At 35.2% G+C, this 24,969-nt stretch overlaps 2 long non-coding RNA genes across 2 annotated transcripts; one reads left to right on the top strand and one right to left on the bottom strand.

Annotated features, from left to right (window-relative positions):
- Positions 1-8,946: 8,946 nt before the first annotated feature.
- On the top strand, positions 8,947-15,446 carry LOC138133573 (uncharacterized). The gene is made up of 3 exons (XR_011160418.1): positions 8,947-9,013; positions 9,107-9,306; positions 14,793-15,446. It is a non-coding gene; the product is annotated as an uncharacterized lncRNA (long non-coding RNA).
- Positions 15,447-16,811: 1,365 nt separating this feature from the next.
- On the bottom strand, positions 16,812-24,958 carry LOC138133754 (uncharacterized). Its single transcript, XR_011160503.1, has 2 exons — positions 24,274-24,958; positions 16,812-17,559 (listed from the first exon to the last, which is right to left on the bottom strand). It is a non-coding gene; the product is annotated as an uncharacterized lncRNA (long non-coding RNA).
- Between the last annotated feature and the right edge of the window lie 11 nt (positions 24,959-24,969).

Genomic DNA, 24,969 nt, shown 5'->3' with positions numbered 1-24,969 from the left:
TAAGAAAAGTTGTTTATAATCAACATCTAGGCCTCTATACCAAATTTCAAAATCATCGGCCAACTATGATTTTTCATCTTTTTAATGTTTATTTCACAAATCAAAGAATTTTATTTTTAACAGTTCTCAGGCCGCGTTCGGCTAGCAAGCGAAGCGAATGTGTTGACCATGGGTCCCCACTATCAGCGAAGTAAAGCGAACAGATAAGTTTTTACCTAAAGTATAAACAACCTTTATTTTATTAAAAAAGAAAGGCAATCAATTAATCAATAAGTCTTCCGAAAATCAAAATAGTTATTTATTTAACAAGAACGAGTTGAATACAACGTTTTTTTGTTCGACGAGCCCCTTAAAGGCTCCAAATCGCTAAAAATCTTTAAAATTAGCTTGACGTTTCGTTTTGACAAGTTGTCAAATTTATCAAAATCCGTTCACACAGGAGAAAATTCTCAAATTCTGACAGTGTCGAACAAACAAAATAATTTTTACCGTCACCTACAGAAAAGCTTAACTTGCAGGGTAGTTTTACCACCTTGTTCCATTTAACCTTACCCTGGGGGCCCACACTTGGGTACTGTGAGCCTCAGTTTCAGTTCAGTTGAGTTCAGTTAGTCGGTGGGCAAAACTAGTTTCATTTCAATGCCCGTTGTCTTCTAAATGTAATCCGGCAAGCAAAGGCTTGCTGATTTTCCAATTTTTCAGAACTATATATTTCACTTAACCCTAACCTCACCTCTTTGTTTATTTTGGTCTGTCAACTGTCTTTTCCCCCAAAAATTTAGCACCCCACTTTTCCTATGAGTGCAATGCACGGCAGTACACTATTGGCCCATTCAATTTTACGTAGAGTTAACAAAAACTCCGAGCTTATAAAAGGGAAGGTGCCCTTCCCGTTTTGCGTGTACAGTGAATTTGTTTACACAGTAAACTTTCCCGAAAAAACTTATCGTTGAGTACCACAAAAAAATCAGAAAGAAGCAGCTATCGTTACCTCCAATCTACTAAAGTGCAAGTTGGATAACTCGACCCAGAGCACACCCATCTGCACCCATTTTCCGGAAAAGGTCAGAGTAAAAACTCAGGTGAGACCTTCAACGTTCTTATCTTCGACCTTCTCTCTTTTACTTCGTTTAGGTAATTTTCTGTTCTCCTCCTAGGCCTTTTTTACTTTACCGGCTTTGCATTTTGAACTCCCGAGAGGCTAGTACGTGATCCAGGAATTGTCGTCACTCGTCAAATCCTTAACATCAAGATAAGGGGACAACCACCGTCTTGATAAGGCTTTCATCGCTTCAGCGTCTTCTCGTGCGCAGTTGTCTTCACGCAGGTGCAGTTCCTACCATCTGAACGCACCACCAAAACAAACCCTCACCGGAGCCCCCGGAGTCCACCTTCTCGTAGTAGACAGCACTGGAGTAACCACGGTCAGATTTTTTGATTCCTATTTGTAAATTGTCGCAACGAACGGACTATTGGTTCCGTCAAATTTAGGCATATTGACCTACCGTATACCAAGGTGTAATTTAGTCAAGTTTAATTTACATAAGTTTACAAATAATCTTGTGAAGGGCTAGCTACTAGACGCGTAGTTTGTTCGTTCTAACTACAAAATAACTTAAACAAATTTTCCGTAACAATTTTTCTGAGAAAAAAAAGACCAATTTTTTTTTTATTTAATTTCAATTTATTGTAATTTTTTTTTGTACTCATAGCCTTGGAAGCAACGCTTCCAACATCCAACGCTCGCTCCGAAACGAGTGCTTCCCGGTCGACTCAAATGTAAAAATTGCAAAAAACACTGGCCCTTTGAGGCATTAAAAAAAAATCTGTCTTGATAATAATAAATTTAGTTCATAAAATACAACTTCCCTGGGTTTTCCTCCATTAAAAAATTACGGAAAGATTTATAATCGTTGAAAATTGTTCCTACAAAATTCACAAATTATTGCAAAAATTGAAATATCAAGTGAAGCAATTGTTTCCAATAACCAAAGATCACTGCCTACTTGGTTTTATGTTCGTTTATGTTTAATGTATTAAAACAAAACATTTTAATTTACTTTTCGTACAAAAAATATTGTACGAACCACTTGCGTGAAGACATCTTCCGTTCATTCGCGCATTAATTAAAGGCACTCCCTCCTTCGTCGCTCGTGCTTTAAAAAATGCGCTCATGCGGGAACATCGTCTTCCCGCACTTGGTTCGTAAATAACTATTTTGTATGGCTTTATGTATGTAAAATAGAAGGTTTATTTTAATAGACCAATCAATTTAGAAGATTTACGGCAAAGAATTCGGGCTGAAACGGAACAAATAAGCTCTGACATTGTTGAGCGCAGTGTACAATATGTCGGTGAGTGCAAAATGGTTGGCGGGGGACAATTTCAACATTTGCATTAAATTTTATTGTTAAGCCTAGGTGCTTGTTTGTTTTTGTTTGAGGCAATTCAAATTTTTACAGTAAAAATTAAATTAAATTTTTTAAGTAAAATTACGGAACAACCAAAATCGCTCCCTCATCGCAACTATGTTACGTCTCCAAACGCAGCATGTCCGAAACCCAACCCATCTCTTCCGCGTAGGAATCAAAAACTCACCACTCTGCCAATGCGGCGAAGTCGGGACCTTGAACCATACCATCTTTAGTTGTCCACAGAACAATCCACATACGCAATTACTGCTGACACGTCTAACAACCATGAATGTTTCTTTTCCCACATCGTTGGAGTGCCTCTTGGCTAAACGAAACACCGAGATCTACGAAGCTCTGTTCCAGTTTGTAGTACAAACTGGCACAATCATATAGAGTCGTATTCCCTGTGTACCTTCTATGTGCGACCGTAGTCAACCCCATGTTTGTTAAACAATGCCTTGATTGACCCCTAGGCAAGAAATGTGTACTCCCATCAGTCTTCTGGCGATAGCTTTTAAAGTCATCTGTAGGGCCCAGGTCACTAGGTGATCGATTCAGGTCGTGGCTGTATAGAGCTCTCAGCTCTAAAGCCAAAAAAAAGAAAAAAAATTCAACAGTTCTCTTATTATGAGCAAAAAAAATTCACGCTTAGATTATTACTACAAGTTATTGGCTTTAAAAAAAATGAAAAATCATAGTTAGCCGATGATTTTGAAATTTTGTGTCTAGGAGCCTAAATGTTGATTCTAAACAACTTTTCTTAATAATTTTTTGTCGTATTTACCACATAAAAGGCACTTTACTCTACAGACAAATAGTTTTTTTGAAAATTTTCAACGCATACTTAACTTTTCAAAACTAAAATTATGTTAAAAATTTGTCTTTAACCAAGCAGGGCTAAACCCCAAAAAAAATCTTTTACAAGAGTCGTTTCACCTATCCGGGGACACACTGTATAACCGGGAAAGTTTATACAGGGTCTCCCAGAACTGGCGGACCAAAATAACACGGTGAAATCATTATCTTCTGGCGATAATAAGAAAAATATTTAAAAAAATCCATTCTCATTGGATTTTAAAATAAGAACGTTTTTAATTGACCAATCGCGTGTAGATATAAAATTACCTTAAAAAATTATATTGGTAACTATCGAAACAAATTTGATTATTGCAAAGACATTATAATTGAATATTATGTCATAATAAATTATTTCTGACAATTCTGACAAATCATTAAAAACGCGTACCTAATGTTTATCGCTTCAGAATATTTTGATATGCTTGTCTTATATGGACAGTGTGATGAGAGTGCCACAGTTGCTCCTCAGGAGTACGCAGTTCGTTTTCCCAATAGGGAACATCCTAGCAGAAATACTATAACCTGAAAAATACTATAACCTAAAAACGTCCGTCATTGCACAAACAATGCGGATACCCAGCAATGCATATGCATCATTTGAAATGTATCCATAGTTACAAATAAAGCAGGAAAACTAATGAATAGATAACTTAACATCAACAACAGCATTGGTCAGTTTAAATTGCTTCTTTCCTAATCACTATTTAAGATAGATTTTTTTGAACATTTTTCCTATTATTCCCAGAAGATGATGAATTCACCGTATTATTTTGGTCCGCTAGTTTTGGGAGACCCTGTATATTTAGTTATATACCACTTTCCCGGTTATATATCCCAGGAAACGAATACGAAAAATGAATACAAACTGCTCAAAACAATTAAGTAGTCTAATATGTGTGTCTATATCTTTTTAACTCGGATTTTTTTGCCTAGTTTTCTTAGTCATTTTCCTATTTTCTATGCATTTTTTTCAAGCAAAAACCCGTATTTCAACTGAAACACCAAAAACAAGGTTGAATTTGGTTTTTTACCCTGATTTTTAACCCTTTTTTTCTAACTTTTAGTTTCAGTCGTTGAAGTTTGTTGAGTTTGAAAAACAGCCCATTGAGGTCTTTTCAAAAACACAAAAAATTGGAAAAATGACCTGTTTTTAAGCCCCTTTTATCTATGAAAACATCGATTTTTTAAAACTACCCTATTTTTTATGTTTTTTTTTTTTAATGTGAATCAGATTTTTATGCTTAAAATAAGGAAAACTACCCCGTTTTAAAGGTTTCTTAAAAAATGTGGGCCAGACGTAACAACTGAATCTGTGGTTTTTGTTAAAAATAATGCATAGAAAATAGGCAAAATCCGAGTTAAAAAGATACACATATGTACTACTAAAACTGAAAATCAATTCGTTTTCCAAGTCTATATCAGACAAATAAAGAAATATCTAACTCACATTTTTCTGGAAATTTTAAAACAGCATTGAATCATAAAAATCAAAGATCAAACTGGTGAGGAAATTTTAAAAATCGAATTCCATAAAAATCTGAGTTATCATTTCAAAAATGATTTACTAACTCATCTTTTTTAATAGCTATTTATACACCAAGGACGTTACAACGATGATTACGCCCGGAGAACGATGCTCGAGGGATTTAGCCAGAGAGATGGATATCGTTCGATGGCCGTAATCATTCGGTGACGCCGTGGTGCATACAAGATTTTATTTTTCACTACGTGTTCTTTAAAAAAAAGACAAAGAATTGGCATCTTTGTGTACGCTTTACCTACATAAGCCTATGAAACAAAAACAAATTGTTTATTTATAATTGTCAAATTTTCTTTTGTGTTGCAATTATGAATTGATGAGGGCGTTATGAATTCATTACGCCCGCTTATTCTTATTACGCCCGCGCCCTCTTATTATGCACTGGTTGTTATTGACATGTTTACGTATTTCGTATCCTAGGAGTTATTATACTAAAATGAAAAATAAACATATATTTTTTTAATGAGAACAAATTCATAATCAAAAACAAGCAGAAAACGTATTTTCATTTGAAGAGTCTATAGAAATATCACGAACAAAAAATGAAAACAGTTTTTTTGAAAAAAATATATAAATAATTTATTTATTTATACATAAGGCCGTTGGAGTAGGCCAGGTGAACAAACCTCTCGACGCGACGTCTGCAGCGAACTCTTGAAGATTCTCACCGCTTTTCTGTACTCTTGCTCGCAACTGTAACTGGTAGGTACACTTGGCTGAGATGGTGGTCGCCATACCGCAGCTCTAGCGCTTTGACGAATGCCGCATAATTTTCGGTACTTTTGGGACACTCTGTATAAGATGTAAAATTCAATTGATAACATTGCCCATACACTAGCAACATATCTGAGAGCTCATTATTTTCGTAATGATAAAGCCATCCCGACTAATTAGATGACAACTCGGACAGTATTTTTGATTAACGTCCATGCTCATTTGATTTTTTTTTTGTCAATTCTAATTTCTAACAAATCAGCGCAAATTTGAGCAGGACCGGTTTCATGAATTTAAAAAAAATTAACTTATTGTATCTTCATTGCCGTACACATTTTACTAAGGTGATTTTGGCTAAAACTCTTTAGAACAACTATCACATGTCAAAAGGAACGCCTCAACTTCGCAAACACCCTGTATAATATCAAAATGTTGGGAATTAAAATAAAAACACCCGAAACAACTGACTCGTGGGGTTTCAGCACAAATTCAAGTTCTTGCACGCTGGCCATGAGTAGTTCTAATAACTAGACTCGTGGCGTTTCTTTACTCATTGTGTAAATACCCATGTAGAATGTGAAAACACCATAAACGAAATTTAATAGAAAAATTGAATCCTGTGATTTCTGCAATCAGCATTCAACTGCTTTTTTGCCATTTCAAAGAATTTTACAAGTTCTTGTCAAAAAACAATTAATCACCATAACAATTTAGAAAATTGTCATTTATTTGACAAAATTACTATATAGAGTTGGCTCCATCCTGGTTCCTAGGGGCGTTTTTCGATGATAATTGGCTGCACTTTTATTGTCAAAATTGTCGTTATCTGCGTTTAAATAAAATTGCTCATTAACAAAATGTTTCTAGAGTGAAAATAAAATATAAATATAGTTATAGTCCAATTTTTACCCTTTTGAGGTGACGTCACGATTTCCTTCCTCGCTTTCTCTTTATTGAAACGACAGAAACAGAAAAAAAACAAAAAAAAAAGGCACGTTTATTTATTGATGGTCACTTTGAGGTTATTTTATGCTCCTGTCAATTTGACAATTTTTAATTTCTTTCACTTATTACATTGATTACAAACATAACCTTTCGAAGCAATTGTCAACAAATTTGACACGTTTATCGTCATTATCTAGTAACTTTACGTATGTTTGAGCTAGGATCAGAAACAAATTTGAATTGATCATAAATAACTATAAATATGTCAAATTTGTTGACAATTGCTTCGAAAGGTTATGTTTGTAAACTCCGTCCAGCGAGAGATTGGGAGAGTTTAAATTGTAGGCTTGTAACCCAACACTACAAAATGCACTAGAATATAATACAAAAAAATTTAATAAAATAAATTATTGTGGTGGTACCTTTGAAATAATTTCGCGGGCATTGTAATCCTACGCCAATTTATGCTGTCACAGCAAATTGTCAAATTTCAGCTGTTGTCGTTGACGAGAGGCTAAATGACCCAGGCCATTCCATACTTGTGCGCAAGTCCTATAATTTTGCGCGTTATTTAAATTTGACGTTCACGGACTTAGAAAATATCGCAAATTTATTGTTAAAAAATTAGAACAACACTTGCGTATCTAATAAGAAACAATACAATAAAAGACCTTCTTTATGTAGTAAACTCATTTATACAGGTGTCCCAGAACTCGCGCGTCAGCTGTTAACTGTGAATTTTAATATTTAATCCAACAAGGATTCTACAACAACAAACGTGAAAAGTATATTAGTTTTGAAATGAAAACGATTTTAAGATAACCAATCACACACACCTGCCTGAAGGTAACTCTACTAAATGTATGCGTTTCCGAGGAAACGATTTTAGATGTTGCTGCTAAAAAAACTGTGATGAAATGTTTGGACGAGTTTTATAAGGGTTGATTTGGCGCACGAATCCCAGGTCTAGAAAACGACTCATAGGCGAGTTTTTTATGTTATTTTTTAGATTTTTTTTCCATTTTTAAATAAAAAAATTAAATTTTCAAATTCTAAGGAATTTTGTATTATGTAATTGGTAATTCAAGGTAACGGATGCAACTACATCTGCAACATATGTTAAAAAGTAGAGGTTGAACATTAATATTGGATGTTTTTTGGTGTAAATGACAATAATACACTGAAATATTGATAAAAAATTTCTTAGAGATCTATTAAACTACGAGTGCTTTAATATATAGCCATAAACGACTCCAAATTGAATACAATAATAGACCTATTAAAAGATTCTAAAAACATAATTATATCTTCAGTTTGTGTTCTACTCATCTACTGTTCTTTGCCTTACGTGCAGCACGCGGTACAGTACCATGCGGATGCGGTACATGTCAGTACATGTAACAACAAAGCACCCAAGTTACTAACGCATGCGTATTGGTAAGGATCGTCCTGGGTTATTTAGCCTCTCGTTTGTCGTTGCCGCTGTCATTTTGAATCCCTCTACGGTTTAGACATGATTTTAGCGTTAAGATTGAGTACAGTAAGTTCATATTTTCTTTCTAAAACAATACCGAATACAATCGTATTTTTGTATTTTTGATTTTAAATTCGAATGTCATTTGAACGAGAAAAACTCTCGGTGACAAAAACTTAAGATGAATAATATCCCAAAAAAAAAGCGCCCGTACACTAGCGCTCTGTTGGGATCACTCAAATTAAAATTGAAGAGGCCGGTTATAATACAGCAGGTCGTGCAATGTTCTTATGGGTGACAGTAATAAATTTCAAACCGTAATTTGCAAACGTCAATCATAACGACAATATTTTTTTGTGAAATGGCAGGAATTGGGTGAACGAAATTTTTTGGCCTCAATAGTACTGGGTGATCAAGAAGCACTGTTTAAGTTAGCAATACAATTAAGAACATTTTTTTATTCGGCTATTTACAACACTGCAACCGGATATGTTTTGTGGGTTTATTTGACAGATATCTGACGTAGCATTAACAACGACAAAATGGTAGGTTATGAGAGTAAAAATTTACGGCAAAAAGAAATCAAAGTTGGAATTTGGAATAATAATCTAAAAATTAACTAAAGGAAATTCTGGAAGTGCTCCCCATTTTGCTTTAAACATAAATTAACTCTTCTCTCGAACGATTCATCAGCATGTTTAATTTAATTTGAAATATCAAATTTGACTTGTCACTGATGCGGCTGTCAGTGTGAAGCCGTCAACAACCGGAAGTTACTCCAGTTGTACCATTTAAAAATAAAATTCAGGATTACCAACTTAAACAGTCCTTCTTGATCACCCCGTACCACTATACAAAATAGAAAATAATGTAGTTTTGAACGTTATTGTTATTTAGAAACAGGTACTGTAGCAGGAAGTCCTGCCTACTTTCTCTTGTGAGAGGGGTGAAATCACCCACCCTTATTTAAGTCTGAATATAGCGGTACAGACCAGAGTCTACCACTATCCTTTGTACTTAACACTTGTACATCAGCATTTTGTCTTATACATTTATACAATAAAGTTTGTAAGTATTTATACAAAGAGGACCGTATCATTTGTTACGGCTAATATCACCACCTAACAGTGATTAATCGTCGATAAATTTTGGTCCTTCCAGCCGGATGATTAAATTCATATCACACGGCGGTCCTCTAGTGTAACAACAAGTGTAATACATACATACATCAACAATTCGAGACACCCAGAGGCCAGAGGGCAGCAACGATTTCGTCACCTTCAGCAAGAGCAAAACGGCAGCACGAATAGTCACCGAATTGGGTAGCACCGAAGCGATCATCACTCAAGACATCAACAAAGGTTAGTGGCTCTCAATCTATTCAATTTCCCTTCCAAACTACTCGTGCATAACTACGTACGACTTTTTCAATTGTTCTTAATTTCGCAAATTTTCATCTCGACCGTGTAAATCAAATCAATCATTACGCCCGAGACATCCTTATTAGATGAATCAATTGCCAAACTAGAGGCTCGAAAAAAGAAAAGAACCTCATTAAAAACAAAAATTACGCGTATTCAAAACTTTGTTGCTAACTTTCAATCAAATGATAACGATGTAAATCCACTAAAATTTAGAAAAACATTCATCGAACAGACATTCAAAGATTATGAAGAGGTACAGACTGAAATTGAATTAGTTGATTCTTCAACGACAGCTGTTGAAACACAGACTCAGGACCGCGTCGAAATTGAGTCAAAATATTTCGATGTATTATCATCAATTCAAACAAAAATTGAACAAATGAGGCCTCCACCGCACACTGCGGCCACAACGAACGGTAATGGTAGTTGTTTCAGCGCTAATTCACATTGTTCTAATCGTGATCAATCAATCAAACTGAATCTGCCAATCTTAAATCTAAAATCTTTCACTGGTTGCTATAAGGAATGGTTGTCATTTCAAAATTCATTTAAATCTATTATCGAAGACGAAAACAACATGCTAAACAACTGTCAACGTTTCTAATATTTGCGATCATGTTTATCTGGTGAAGCTTTGAGAGCAATCGAGTCATTAACGGTGTCATTAAAAAATTATAATGTAGCGTGGGATACCTTAAAGAAATGGTTCTGCAACAAACGTCTGATCGTTCACGATCACATAATAGCCATCACAAAGGCACCCCAAGTAATTAAAGCCTCACATTCGTCACTTAGGTGTTTTTTAGATATGTACGTTGAATTCACATGTTGCCGCGTTAAGGCTATTGTGGAGTGCCCATAATTTTCAGTTTTCGTGAATAGGCAACCGTTGCCTTAAAGACACCAAAGTGTTCGCGGTTGCAACCTGAAAAACAAGAATTTGCACCCCACTGGGTGTGTTAATCCTCGGAACAAAACCTCTATTGTATGCGGATTTAAGAAGGGCTACGAGCGGCTTCATTTACCTGACAGCCAGATACGAAATGTATATTTTCTAGTTACCAACAGTTTCAACCATTTTCTTCAGTTGCATTTTTTTAATAAGTAGATACTTGTTTGTGAAGTCAAAACTAATTATAGCTTTTTCCTTACACTAACCATGAGATACCAAAAATATCACCATAATAAGAAAGGATCCGAAAAAAAAACTGAAGATTTTTTATAAACTTCTTCTTATTTTGACGACGAGCGCCACATGTCAATCTCTTCTTACTGCACAAACCCATTTTTTATTCTAAATCACAGGGATAACTCAAAATAACACTTTATCGCACACTTTCACGTCAAGGCAACTATGAAAGCAATAATGATCAGTAGAACAATTTTGTTTATTTGACTTCACTTATTACCTCCCCCCCTCTCATTAGCCTGGATTCTGAGCCCTTCTTGGAAATTGGGATACATTGGCAAACATGCAAGTAGAGTCGAATTTTTCAACTACCCACTTCTAAATATGTGCTTGTGATGAAGCAGGTAAATTATTTGGGTCTGCATAAATTCCGCATTATTAAAATGTCTAAGTACCACACCCTTTATTTTATAAGAATTCGGCACCATGTCATTTATCATTTTAAAAAATATCAGAAAAGGCTGAAAATGTTGGCGGATTTCTAAAAGAGCGCCATTAATTAATAAGAGTTTATATGTGCGACTCGATCCAAGTCCCCATGAATCATTTGGCAAAAATCTTGGTTTTTAAAAAAAATTGCAAATATTACTTTAATAAGTAGATTATCATAATATAATAAGAACAATGCTGTCTATTGTATACCTTTGTAACACTGCACCGACAACCCTACTAATAGGGTACCCTTTAATCCCTAAGCTCCAAATTGCTAACCGTATTGTGTGTTGCCTATTTGCTGAAAATATACATAAAATTTATTTCCTTTTTTAATGAAATATACAAAAAAGGTTTGAAATAAAGAAAAATTCACTTCCAAGGCGACCTGTAGATTTGCTTCCTCTATCCATTGACCTCAAGTTTAGGCCAAAATTGTTTACAATAGTGGATATATTGTGCAATAAAAAATTTGGATTTTATTTTTTTACTAAAAAGCTGATAAATTTAACCGAAAAGCAATCCCAGAGCGACCTAGAGATACACATTAGGATTAGTTAAGTGTATCGTGAATCGCTTCAAATATCTTTATGAAGCTATAATTTTGCAATAAAAAATCAGTATTTTGCGGCCCCTGTATAGAATAGCCTTAAGACAGCTATTCTAGAAGTACCAATTGATATATACTTGGCACGCTCTTCTAGTCGTAATAATTGTGGACAAATTAGACGACAATCTTGCAAGAGAATGGCAGGCTACGTTAACCGCCGATCTTTCGATGCAATGAATTTCAAAAATTAAACGTAGAGGAAAGAAACACTCAAGCACGAAACCTAAAGTTATGTCTTAATTGTCTAAGACCCAATCATTTTGTTAACAACTGTCAGTACAAATTCAAATGCCGTAAACGTAATCAAAGCCACAACACTTTGCTTCATAAAGAAAGACAAATCACGCAAACCAATGAAACACCAACACAGGTAGAAAGTTTAAACGCTCATTCTATGAGGTCCCAATCGTCAATTAGGTCATTGCTCACTTTAACTACTTCTGGAATTTTCGCGTTTGTTTTGGCTCAGGGCGTCCTTTTAGATCGTTTCCCACCATTCAATCCTTGTGCAAATGAATTTTCCTTACCCTTTAGTTATACTAAGACATTGGCGCGACCTTTAAACACAACAAGAGAGAAAAAAAGGCATTTGCACAAGGTTTTAATGATGGGAAACGATCTAGTAGGACTTCCTGAGGCTGTCTAGCCACAAAAAACGCGAAAATTCCAGAAGTAGTTAAAGTGAACAATTACCATCAATTATTTTGTTATCAACCGCGATCGTTCTCATAGAAGATCGTAATAATAAGTCACATAAATGTAGAGCTCTCCTGGATGCAGGGTCCATGAACAGTTATATTACGTCATCATTTTCCAAAAAGCAGAAAGCCGTAAATATAACCGTTGGCGGAATTGGTGAAATTTCGACAAACATCAAACAGGCCGTCCAGGTAAACATCAAATGGCGTTGTTTTGTTTTGAATAAAATAACCGAAAATCTTCCCCTGGTGATCAAAAAAACCTGTTTTGGAACCTTTTATGTCAAGACCGCAGAGAAATAACATTTAAGAAGCATAACAAACTAATGCTGCAAAATACCCATTTAGGGTTCATTACAGGTGGGTCACTAAATATGAACAATAACAATAGCTTAAGCACCTGCTCACTTTCTCTAACATCGGTAAGCGACATTTTAGAGAACCAGGTGCAAAAATTCTTCGAACTAGAACAATGCTGCAACCCTTCCGAACAAAGATGTTTTTCAAATGAAGAGATTAAGTGCGAGCAACATTTTGTTCCAAATACGTGCAGACAAACAAACGGAAAGTTTCTCGTTAAACTGAAATTAAAAATGATCCTCCAATTCTCAAGTCAAACCGCGATAGTGCTGTAAGGTTTTTTAACAACCTGGAATGAAACCTAAACAAAAGGCCTACACTAAAATCAGATTATGTGCAATTCATGCGGGATTACATCTCTTTGGGTCACTGGGGGAAGTTCCGGGTTGCGAATTAAATAAACTAAACTGTACGTATTTGCCTCATCACGCGGTACTCAAGGATTCTACATCGACCAAGTTAAGAGTTGTTTTTAACGCGTCATTTCGCTCAGCTGATGCATTGAGTCTAAATGACAATCTCATGGCAGGACCTACAATCCAGCCAGAGCTTTTTGCAATTTTGTTGAGATTCAGAACTTTTAAATACGTCGTAAACGGGGACATAGCTAAAATGTACCGCATGATAGAAATACATCCCGATCGCACTGACTCTATCAACGAATCGTTTCGGTCTTCAATCTCTGGGCTTGGCACAAAAAGACTCACTTCCACTTTTAATGATATCATCTACGACTCTCTTTTGGGTTATTCGCACAAGAGACCACTTTGTACTACACATCATACTGGAAAAACGACGCAAACTACAGTGACACCTCCAGAGACGCTCGTCTCTAGCACTCCTGGTGCCCAATTCTTGAATCGATGGAATTAATTCTCATTGGAAAAATAGGCAAATTTTCTCATGAGAAATGCAAAAGTGTATTCTGGACTAATGTCAGGCAATTGTTCCACTAGTAATCCGGAGAATTATTTCACCTAGTGTTTATCATGGGAAAATAATTTTTTCGCGAGAAATTCGACTGTCAAATGTGACACTTTTGTTAATACATAATTGTGTTTGTAAAAGAAAAAATGGAAGAATTCATTGGAATTCATTGCAATACAAATAATGCTTGCCCAAGCACAAAGACTTTATCCGAAAATAGACCCGTTTGATCCAAATTGTCAACATATTGCATTTTTAAATTCTCATGTGAAATCATTTTCCAAACAGTTCAAGAATACAGATATGAGACATTTTAAATTCCACTGGGAATTCATTTATGGGAAAATATTCTCAAACGAATATTTTCCAGTGATTTGAAGAATTGGGCCCCAGGTCGTCCTCGAAACACGTTTCCATTCCAGGTTCTGGTACTTTTCTCACTTGACGTCGGGGTAACCCCATGTACAGTGGGGAGCACGGAATTTCGCACACCAATTTGTATGCCATTAAAAAAAACTATCTAGTCTAAGCTTTATTGTCGTTATAATCAATCATGATATATGTGATCATGACTGATGTTTCACCTAAACTGTCACGAAACTGCCGCCAGTATCTCATTTTAATAAAATTATGTCAGTAAAATGTCCCATGTGTGCGAAATTCCGTGCTCGCCACTGTACGTTTTTCGAAGTCACTTCACTTCCGAGAGCCGCGATAAGACGTAAACGACCCGGTTCTCAATTATGAAAAATTTAAAACAACGCGTTGTTTACAAACAGAATTAGCTGGTTGTCCTGGTATTGAGCCAATTATTTCAATCTTGTTACTTTGATTTTGAATTAAAACGATTGACACTGACATTTAACAATTATCAAAATATATTTTTGTAAATGTCAAATTTGACGTTTTTGCCAAAAATTGATTTTTTTAATTAATAATTCACAGACGTAGATAAAATGTTGTACCGAGCGATCATTTAAAAAATAAATCGAGTTTGCTTCGGAGCCTATGCTATAGCATGGGTTGCCATAGGTAACACGCCGACTCGATTTATTTTTTAATTGATCGCACCGTACATAACACGTGGGCTAAAGCATATTACAGGAAAACCGTGTGTTACAGATGAACTCGGGCTACCGCAGAAATAGCAGTAACAGTAGAAAAATTTGCGATTGATTCGATGACTGATTTTGGAAATTTGTTGTAGGAAAGACCAGAACCAAAGATAAATACCGCTTCGTGTATACGGACTTTCAAAGGATCGAACTTGAAAAAGAGTTTACTTTCAATAATAAATATATAACAATCAGACAAAAAGCGGAACTAGCTGCGACGCTGGGTTTATCTGAACGGCAAATAAAAATTTGGTTTCAAAACAGGCGGGCCAAAGAAACGAAGCAGAAGAAGCACACTGAAGAAAAAACCCACATGGAAAATATGTACCAGCATCATCAACAAACGCCTCAGGGGCAGCTGATCGTCGGGATGCCGCCCCCGCCACTGATGATGCAGCAGCTAGTGACCAATTCCTTAAAAACTGAAAGTGAAATTGAAACAAATGTTAACAGGGTTACATTATTGCAAAGTTAATTTTAATTAAATTTAGTGTCCAAGCGTCGGTTAAGTGCAATCATTTCTAGGTGCACTCGGTAATTAATTACTAATAAATTAATTAGCATGACGTCAAGTGGTATCGTTTTTGTAGATTAAATGCAACCAAAAACATACAAGTTGTAAACCTCAACATATCTTTCGGCAAAAAATGTTCATTATACCCAATAAGGTAAACATGGGCTGAAAATGCAGTGAAGCCATTTTTATTATTATGATAATGTAATTACATGCAATAACGATTAGTTAATAGATCAATTACTGTAAACTATGAGTTCCCGGACTTATAACGTTAATTATGTACTATTTCCTATTGAGATAGACTAATGAAAAATACTCGTAATACTCAGAAATACTCGTAGTCGTAGTAGTAACAGTAGAAAAATTTGCGTTTGATTCGATGACTGATTTTGGAAATTTGTTGTAGGAAAGACCATAACCAAAGATAAATACCGCGTCGTGTATACGGACTTTCAAAGGATCGAATTTGAAAAAGAGTTTACTTTCAATAATAAATATATAACAGTCAGACGGAAAGCGGAACTAGCTGTGACGCTGGGTTTATCTGAACGGCAAATAAAAATTTGGTTTCAAAACAGGCGGGCCAAAGAAAGGAAGCAGAAGAAGCACACTGAAGAAAAAACCCACATGGAAAATATGTACCAGCATAATCAACAAACGCCTCAGGGGCAGTTGATCGTCGGGATGTCGCCCCCGCCACTGATGATGCAGCTAGTGACTTATTCCTTAAAAGCTGAAAGTGAAAGTGAAACAAATGTTGACAGGGTTACATTGTTGCAAAGTTAATTTTAATGAAATTTAGTGTCCAAGCATCGGTTAAGTGCAATCATTTCTATGTGCAATAAATTAATTAGCATGACGTCAAGTGGTATCGTTTTTGTAGATTAAATGCAACCAAAAACATACAAATTGTAAACCTCAACATATCTTTCGGCAAAAAATGTTCATTATACCCAATAAGGTAAACATGAGCTGAAAATGAAGTGAAACCATTTTTATTATTATGATAATGTAATTACATGCAATAACGATTAGTTAATAGATCAATTAATAAAGAATTTTTGTTTTCTAAATGTGGTTTTTTATCGACAAGTAGTATTTTGATGTTGATATGTCTTGCAGCAGAAACCCTTTTCATACTTAGTATAATTGTTTATTATTGAGAATCTAATGTCAGTATGTCACTGTTTTAGATCGATTTTGTTGCAGTTTTAATCTTTCATAATTGATTAGAACTTTTTAACAGCTTAATTACAATTTCCCCTAGATGTTTTATTTTCATTATGGGAAATAAAAAAGATTAAATTTTTAAAATTTACTATGACAAGTAATATATTATAAAAATTTAGGTGTAAGGATTTTTAAAGCTCTAGGTACGGTCGCGGTCAATAAATTTTGGACGCTAGTGTCATCGTGCTGTCATACATTCTAAAACGACCTTTATGTATTGTTACGTTATTTATTTTCCCTGATGGTGAAATTTTCCCTAAATAACGATTTAACAGACTTCGGGTCGAGATGCACTGGAGACTGGTCGAAAGTACAACCTAAATGCAGAGGTGGGTGGTGATACAGGAAGAAAGAAAACTCCGAGTGGTTTTAACAAAATGAATATATTTTCACCCAGTCCTGCACACGTACAAAACTGATTATTTGATAATAAAACGTTTCTCACACTCAATAATTATGAACAAAAATGAAAAGTTGTGCCCTCGCCGCGACAAAAAAAAAGAAAACTCAAAAAATAAATTGAATTCAAAAACTAAATTTAAAAAAAAAGGGGAGAGCCGAAAGTGAAGCCCGATGTATCGTCCTCGACGCTATTCTTCTACGCCGCCCACGATCGGCGGGACCGTTCCCTCGGGCCTCACCTCGTTTCCCAAAAAAAAGAGCTAAATGCAAAATAGAAAAGGAAATCGCGCGGCGGATGAGGACACAAAAGATAAAGAAATAAAATAAACAAGAACTCTTACAAAAAAAAACTGTTATCGGCCTGACCGGCCGTTTGCAGGCGAGGTCACCAGCAGACCGATAACTCAACCCGAACAAAAAAAACGTTCTGGCTGATACGACAGGCTGGCTTCGCGAAACTAAAAAAAATTTTCTATCACCCTGGCCTTGATCGTCACTTCTTCGGGCCCACGGTAGACGACGAAATCCGGGCGTGGAATTTGACTCCGCACTCCGGCGTTTGGTTCTTCACGAACCTTCCGTCGGGAATCCGCAAATCCGCTCCTCGGCGTCTGGATTTGGACTTCCTGGACTCTTCCTCCAGTCTCACTGTCGGCACATGTCTATTTGCTATGGAGAGGCAGTTCTGGGACAGGCTGTATATAGGTTTTCTAAATACTTGATTAATAAATTTACAGAGAGTTTTTTTTAACTATCCCTGGTATTCAAATAAGTTTTCAGTATTCAAAATCTGGTTAATATTCGAATTCCAGGGAAGTGCTACTTGCGCTAACTTTAATTAATAATGTAGCTTGATATTGTATTATATTTTCTAAAGTTGCAGTAATTGACAGGAATAAAATTGGCTTTGGTGTTAAAAATAACATCGTAGAAGTGTCAGTCTCCGAAAGCACAATTTGAATGCTAGAAGCATGAAAAGATATTTAAGTTGTTCTCTTTTGGTTGACACGTCATGTTTACTGCAACCACATCATTTCCAGTGCAATAAGTTATATGTTTAACGCCATCGAACACCCATATTGCAGACACGGAAGCTCGTTGGCCTTTATGAGGCCGTATAGTTTAAATTGTCGCTAGATTTGACAACCGTTTAAATCATTATTTATCTGTACACCACATACACTAACCAGTGCGTAAAGTTATTGTGATGTACAATAACGTTGAAAAATTCTTTCGCTAACGTATCGTCTCATTTGACGCAATGCAAACGACACCATCAAATAAATTACGACATACATAAAGACGGTCTTAAATATATCCATAAGAAAATTTTAGTATTCATTTTAGAGAAGTCGAACATAATACAAATCGTAAAAAGTACGTGGAATTGTGAAAAATGACTTCAAAGAGAGTCGTCGACTTGTCTGGGTTTACTAACGTAAGTGAGTAAAGTAAGTAAGATCGATCGATGAAAACAGCAATCTGATGTAAAGATAAAAGTTAACCCCGGGTTGATATGTACTGAGCTCAAATGACACCGGCTTTTAGACCTCTCTATATATCAAGGTAAAAGTGAACGAAACGGAAAAGTGTGGGGACGGAATATTGCAAAAATTATGTCTAATTTTGAAAATGGGTCACTGATGCAAGGATGTCTAATTTCTTACGTTTTTTTAAACTGGTGGTCGAGTCATTCGACATGCAACCCATATCGTTACACTGTTATTATGGTAATAGCATCAATTCCAAGATAATTGCATATTATATGAAATCGATGTCAGTATTATATATTTTTTATTTTTGAAAAGTCTTCAAGCTTCCTCGAGCAAATAATTTGCGCAATTAACTTTTGAAAACGGAGAGTCTTGATAGTACTTCAGATAAGTCTCCAGTATAATTTTTCAGCGAAAACCTCCAATTTGTCAAATAAAATCGATTCAGTTAACTCGATGTAACCATGCCGAAGGCACATTTATCACCGAGCGGGCGTAAATAGATTCTTGAACTGTTACCAAAAGACAAACAACGTGAAGGAAAATCACAATTCAAGCTCGAATAAATATATCAGTCACGGCGACCCCCACAATGACCATATTTGATTCATTCCACCTCAGCACATGGATGTAAAAAGGGATACAATGGGCACAATTTGTGTGATTGTGCAACTTTGCTGTCAGTAGATTGATTGTTTAATACTTGTGCAAGGCAGTGACGACGATACCGGGGGATAAATCAAAATTAAAGTAATGCATTGGTGACTGGTAGATAAAATGGGACTAATTTAAATTAATGCCATGTAAAAATACTGTACTGTGACGGGGGAGTCACAAACAAATTATAGATATACCGAGAAGACAGGAATAGGACAATATAAATCGGGTACACCGTTGGCGAAAATCAAATTTATACACTTGTGGCGTGTTTTGAGATCTTTATTGAAGATTTATTAGACGTAGCAAGATTCAAATCGAATTCTTTGTATGATATTCGTCGAGTCACATCCGTCCTATTTAAATAATTTTTCTTGGGGTTGGATGTCATTAATAACGGGCTAGTTTAAACATGTGGGGGAATTAGGAAGGGTTTGTTTGCGCGGCAACTTTAGAAAGTGACAAATGTGAATCGTAAATGATGGTAGATTTTGTCTACACATATTTTTTTTCTGGATAAAATGGAAATCATGTTAATAGGGTCACTTAAATATACTAAATCACGCCCGAAGGTCTCTCACGCTCATCGTTGAATTTGTTGTTGAAATGTTATTTCTCTGGGACTTGGTTCGTAGTGAATTTAATTAAATTTCGGGCGAGGGTGGTACTTACTAATTATTATTAATAAAACCCGCGTGATATCACTGAGGATTGGAAACTTCAAAGGATGTTTTTTAAAGCAAAAACATTTTGCCTTTTTTTACGAGTATAAAAGTATGTGTTACGATGAAATCCCGTTTATCAAATTTTTGTTTACCAAAGATTGGAACTCACATGAAACTTTCATTTAATGAAAGTTTCATGCGAGTTCTAATCTGTCTGTAGTATAGGTATATTAAAATCTCAGAATGAATATCTGTTGTTTCTTTATATTATACAGGTATCCCAGAACTCGCTCCCCAGAGAAAACTGACCAATGTCGACGACAATCTAGATTCCAGAAAGGGAACTCCAGGTGTTAATGTGAATGGAAGCGTATATTATCACCTAGCAACAATTACAGGAAATACACCTGGATGGTTTAAAACGCTTTGATTGGTCGAATTAAAATGTTCTTTTCTTGAATACCGTTCAAGCTAGACAAAAGTTTCTAACTTTCTAACAGCTACAGGGTCATTATAATTATAAATGATTGTCCCATCGTAGCTGGCGTTGAAAACCCACACAAATTTTGGATGTGCCGCCACCCGCGCAACGTTAGACAAACTAGTAGACAGATTTCCACTACCGACCTTAGCGCCACCTATTGTTTCATTCATATTATGAAGCTTGCGGCACATTCAACTACGTCACCAACGCCTACTGTAATGAGATAATCATTTATAATGACCCTGTACAAAGTTTCATAAGGGGAAATCAGAATTTGTGATAACGCATTTTTGACCAAACTCTTATTTCGATTCTGTAAGTGTAAAATTGCGCATATTTTCACAACAGCTAATCAGACTTGCACTGAAATTAGTAGACCTTGAATCCTTACTAACTGAAATATTTTCTGTAAAGAAACATACAATCGCTGCTTTTTTGCAGAAGTTATTGTGAACGAAAAAATAAACCACAAAATTGCTTATCTGTATTTCCAAAACCACTAGTTCAATTGGCAGCAAAATCAATAAGCCTGGAGCCCTTGCTGAGACAAGCATTTTGTCCAAAAATTAAAATCCCTGCATTCTTGCAGAAGTTATTGTGGACGAAAGAAAATTCCACAGACAGACGCATAAACGTACGCACAGCCGCAATGTGGAATACAATTTTTCCAGTTCAAAACTGACTTAATAAAAAAAAACTTTGAGGTTTTTTTTTAACTTCTATCAAACAGTTGGAAAAAAATTAAAAAAAAACAATTTAGAAAAAATTGTATGTTATTAAAGACAAGAATATTTGAAGATATTTAATTTTATGACGCATTAAAAAGTTTTTGCACGACCTGTATACAGGGTGTTATTGAAAGTTGTACAGATATTTTAACCACGAACTACTGGCTTCATGTGTCAAAAAATAAAATGATATTAATTTGTTGAGCTACAATTTTTTTAAATTGCTTTTAGTTTTCTACGTTGTCCTACAACCTCGTAGGTAAAATTTCGGCACATTTTAAAAATACACCCTGTATATCATGTTTTATAAAATGTACGCCAATGCGAAGTAACCTATAGGAAATATGCTTTAAAACAAGGAAACCGCAGTGGTGTACGTTTTATAAAATATGATATACAGAGGGTATTTTTAAAATGTGCCGAAATTTTACCTACGAGGTTATTTGACAACGTAGAAGACTAAAAGCAATAAAAAAAAATGCAGTCCCAAGGTGCAGATACTATTATTTGCACGATCCAAAAAATTTAATTGAAAAAGGTCGAAAGGTTAAAAATTACTGTCAACATGACACTTAAATTTAGCTTGACAGTTAGTGATAATAAGTTATAATTGATAAGTGATAACTGATAATTACAAAATTTTTTCTATTAAAATCGGTGAGTCGTGCAAACAATAGTATATGGACTTCGGGAGTGAATAACCCGAGGGCGTAGCCCGAGGGTTCTACAGAGCACTGAGGGTTCTACAAACTGCACCTCGGGTAAAAATCATCCACTTCACTCCCTCGGTGCATAATATACCATGTGAGCAACAAGTACTGTTTGAGTTGGTAATAAATTCTGGTGACTTTTGGTGATTTTTATGTCATGTTTCAACGAGAAAACCATTTTATTGGTAAAAGATTACAAAAACCAAGACGTTTAAATTTGAAATGTATGCCAGCTGTCAATAATGTCAATAAAACAAACCGAAATAGGTACAATTCACAGTCTTGAAAATTTCATGTAAATTTTTTTATTGCCAACTGTAACAGTTATTGTTGCTCACCCCGTACTATTTCTTCTTTACATTTTCACTAATGGAAATATGTAGAGATTTTTTTTTTAATTAATTTAATTTTTACTAAAACAGTTTGACAAGTTGAAGCAGGTAAATACCTTGAAAAGAAAACCTTGTGCGGAACTTCATTAGACAGTGTGTAATGAAAATATAGATATTAAATTTCGGGAATTTTTGAATTCGTTATTCTCCTCTTTATGACATTAAGACATTATGGTGAAAAAATAAATATGTATGTAATCTTAAAAAAAACACTGACGATGATACAAACGTGCAATGTGTATTTTTACGCGAATATCATGAAAAATAAAATTTATGTTATGTTTAAATTTGCGTTACGTTTACAAAGAAACTTTTTAATGGATTTCAGGTGTAACGTTTCAACTAATTATAAATTTAAACGAATTTTATATTTCATAGAAAGCTGCCAGATCAAAGTGAATACATACACCTACGAACAATTGGTTGGCCCCAAAATGTTAAAAATCAGTAAATAATTGTTTATGTTGACTTTGTCTAATTGGAGTATAAAGCTAGTGTGACACGATACTAAATTTCACAGAAAATTCTGTAAAAATGACAAAGACAGACTATGATCCTGATCGTTCATTGGTCCTGATCCAGGGTATCTCTCATTTTCAAACAAATTTTCTACAAAATTTAGCATCGTGTCAAACTAGCTTAAAGAATAAAATATGAACCTTGAAAATTATGAGGCTTTTTAATGTAAAATACTATTTACTATTTAATGTAAAAATAGCTATTTATGCACCAAGGGCGTTACAACGATGATTACGCCCGGAGAACGATGAATCCAGCTCGAGGGCTTTAGCCCGAGAGATGGATATCGTTCGATGGGCGTAATCGTTCGGTGACGCCGTGGTGCATACAAGATTTTATTTTTCACTATACGTGTTCTTAAAAAAAAGGCATATTTGCAATTTTGAATTGATGAGGGCGTTATGAATTCATTACGCTCGCTTATTCTTATTACGCCCTGTATTATTCCGCGGTTGTTATGGACATGTTTGCGTATTTCGTATCCTAGGAGTTATCATGCAACATGCAATTATACTAAAGTGAAAAATAAAACTATTTACAATATGTGATGATAAACAATAATTCATATTGACAACATTTTTTTTTAACTTTTTGGTCGTATTTTAACCGGACAATGGATTGGCCCTAAACAGACATTCAATACTTTCTTTATGGCATAACCATTGAGATGTAACACGGATTGGCAACACTTCGACATTGATTTCAATTCTAGGCCTGGGTAAGTTGGTCCATAATTCTTGGACGGCCTCAAAAATTTCATTTTTTGTTTTGTATTTTTTCTTTTTAAAACACGTTCAATTTCACCCCATAGGTTTTCTATAGGGTTCAAAGCAGGTGATTGAGCTGGCCAAAGTAGAACCTGGATATCGCTACTATTTATCAATCGTGTTGAAACTGCCATTTTTCGTGGTGGTGGCATTATTGTTCGCTTCAAACAAGTGGTAACCATGGTTATACCAACAACCAACGTGCTCGCTTGATAAAAAAAAATATAAGTCGCAAAATTTAACTCAATTCCTTCCTTGCTAAGACTATTGTATTGGCGCCAATCAAATTATCCGGTCAAAATAAAACCAACAAATTTAAAATTTTTGTTGTCAATGCGAATTATAGTTTATCACGTGTTATAAATACATAGTTACTTGACTTTAAAAAGCCTTTTTAGGGTATTTGGTAATTGTTCACTTTAACTACTTCTGGAATTTTCGCGTTTTTTCTGGCTAGACAGCTTCAGGACGTCCTCCTAGGTCGTGTCCCACCATTCAAACCTTGTGCAAATGCCTTTTTTTTTCTCTTGTTGTGTTTCAAGGTCGCGTCAAAGTTGCGCCAAGTCTTAGTATAACTAAAGGGTAAGGAAAATTTTCATTTGCACAAGGTTTGACTGGTGGGAAACGATGTAGGAGGACGTCCTAAGGCTGTCTAGCCAGAAAAAACGCGAAAATTCCAGAAGTAGTTAAAGTGAACAATTACCGGGTATTTTATTCTTTTTACTTCAACTATACAAAGTCAACATAAACAATTGCTTGTTAATTTTTAACATTTTGGGGCCAATCAGTTATTCCCTAGCGTATGCCATAATTTTCAGATAAATACACTAAACATATAGAACGCACTATTAAACAACAGTTTAAAAATACCGATGCAATTTCGGAATAAATCACCTGATGTGTGTGATACGTGTACACAGTAATTAAATACTGAAGTAAATCTCTATCAATTAGACACTTCCTCTAATATACGTGTAAACAAGTTTTAAAAGGTAAATTGAGCACTTACAATAAATACTGCCAAAATAAACTAGGTTGTTGATGATATGGATGTTTACAAGGCGATTAGTATCTGAGTTCACCGTCAAAACTTTCTTCCAGGCTGTCACATGTTTAGTGTTTTCATTTCTTTATTGTTTCACTTAATCCTGCTCGAAGAAAAGAAAAATTAAAAGTTGCCCAGAGAAATTTAATTTTAGTTGAGCAAACTTCCCTTCTAAACTAGGAACATCAAAAACTACCCTCTAATCTAAAATCTCTCTGTAACGTCACAAACTCCGAGATGTGAAGTGTTGAAAATACGATTAAACTAATTAAATGTACACAAACGCACATTCATAATAATTTATCCGTTGCATTGTTGACGACGGCTCACTTTCAGTTTTCATTTGACGCTAAATATAAACTGGGAAAAATTATACGAAATCAACAGACATATCATAATATCCAATGTAAACAAACAATAAATGTTAACATGACGAAATAAAGAATCAGCTTTTGTCCGAATTTTGACAGATCGCGAATAGGTACCGGCGCTATTGTACACTCAGACGTATTTTTTTCCACCGGTCACGTTATTTGTTGTATGGACAAGCTTTTACACAACTGACAAGCTGAAAAAGCTATCGATTAACCACGTCACTCCCATTAACTGACGCCGCATTTAGACAACTCCCGTTTTTGTGTTGTTGCTCTAAACTGCCTC

Source organism: Tenebrio molitor, chromosome 6 (genome assembly GCF_963966145.1).
Source record: "Tenebrio molitor chromosome 6, icTenMoli1.1, whole genome shotgun sequence".
Classification (NCBI taxonomy): Eukaryota; Metazoa; Arthropoda; class Insecta; order Coleoptera; family Tenebrionidae; genus Tenebrio; species Tenebrio molitor.
The sequence above is the reverse complement of the archived record's forward strand: the minus strand, read 5'-3'. Positions and strand labels throughout refer to the sequence as shown.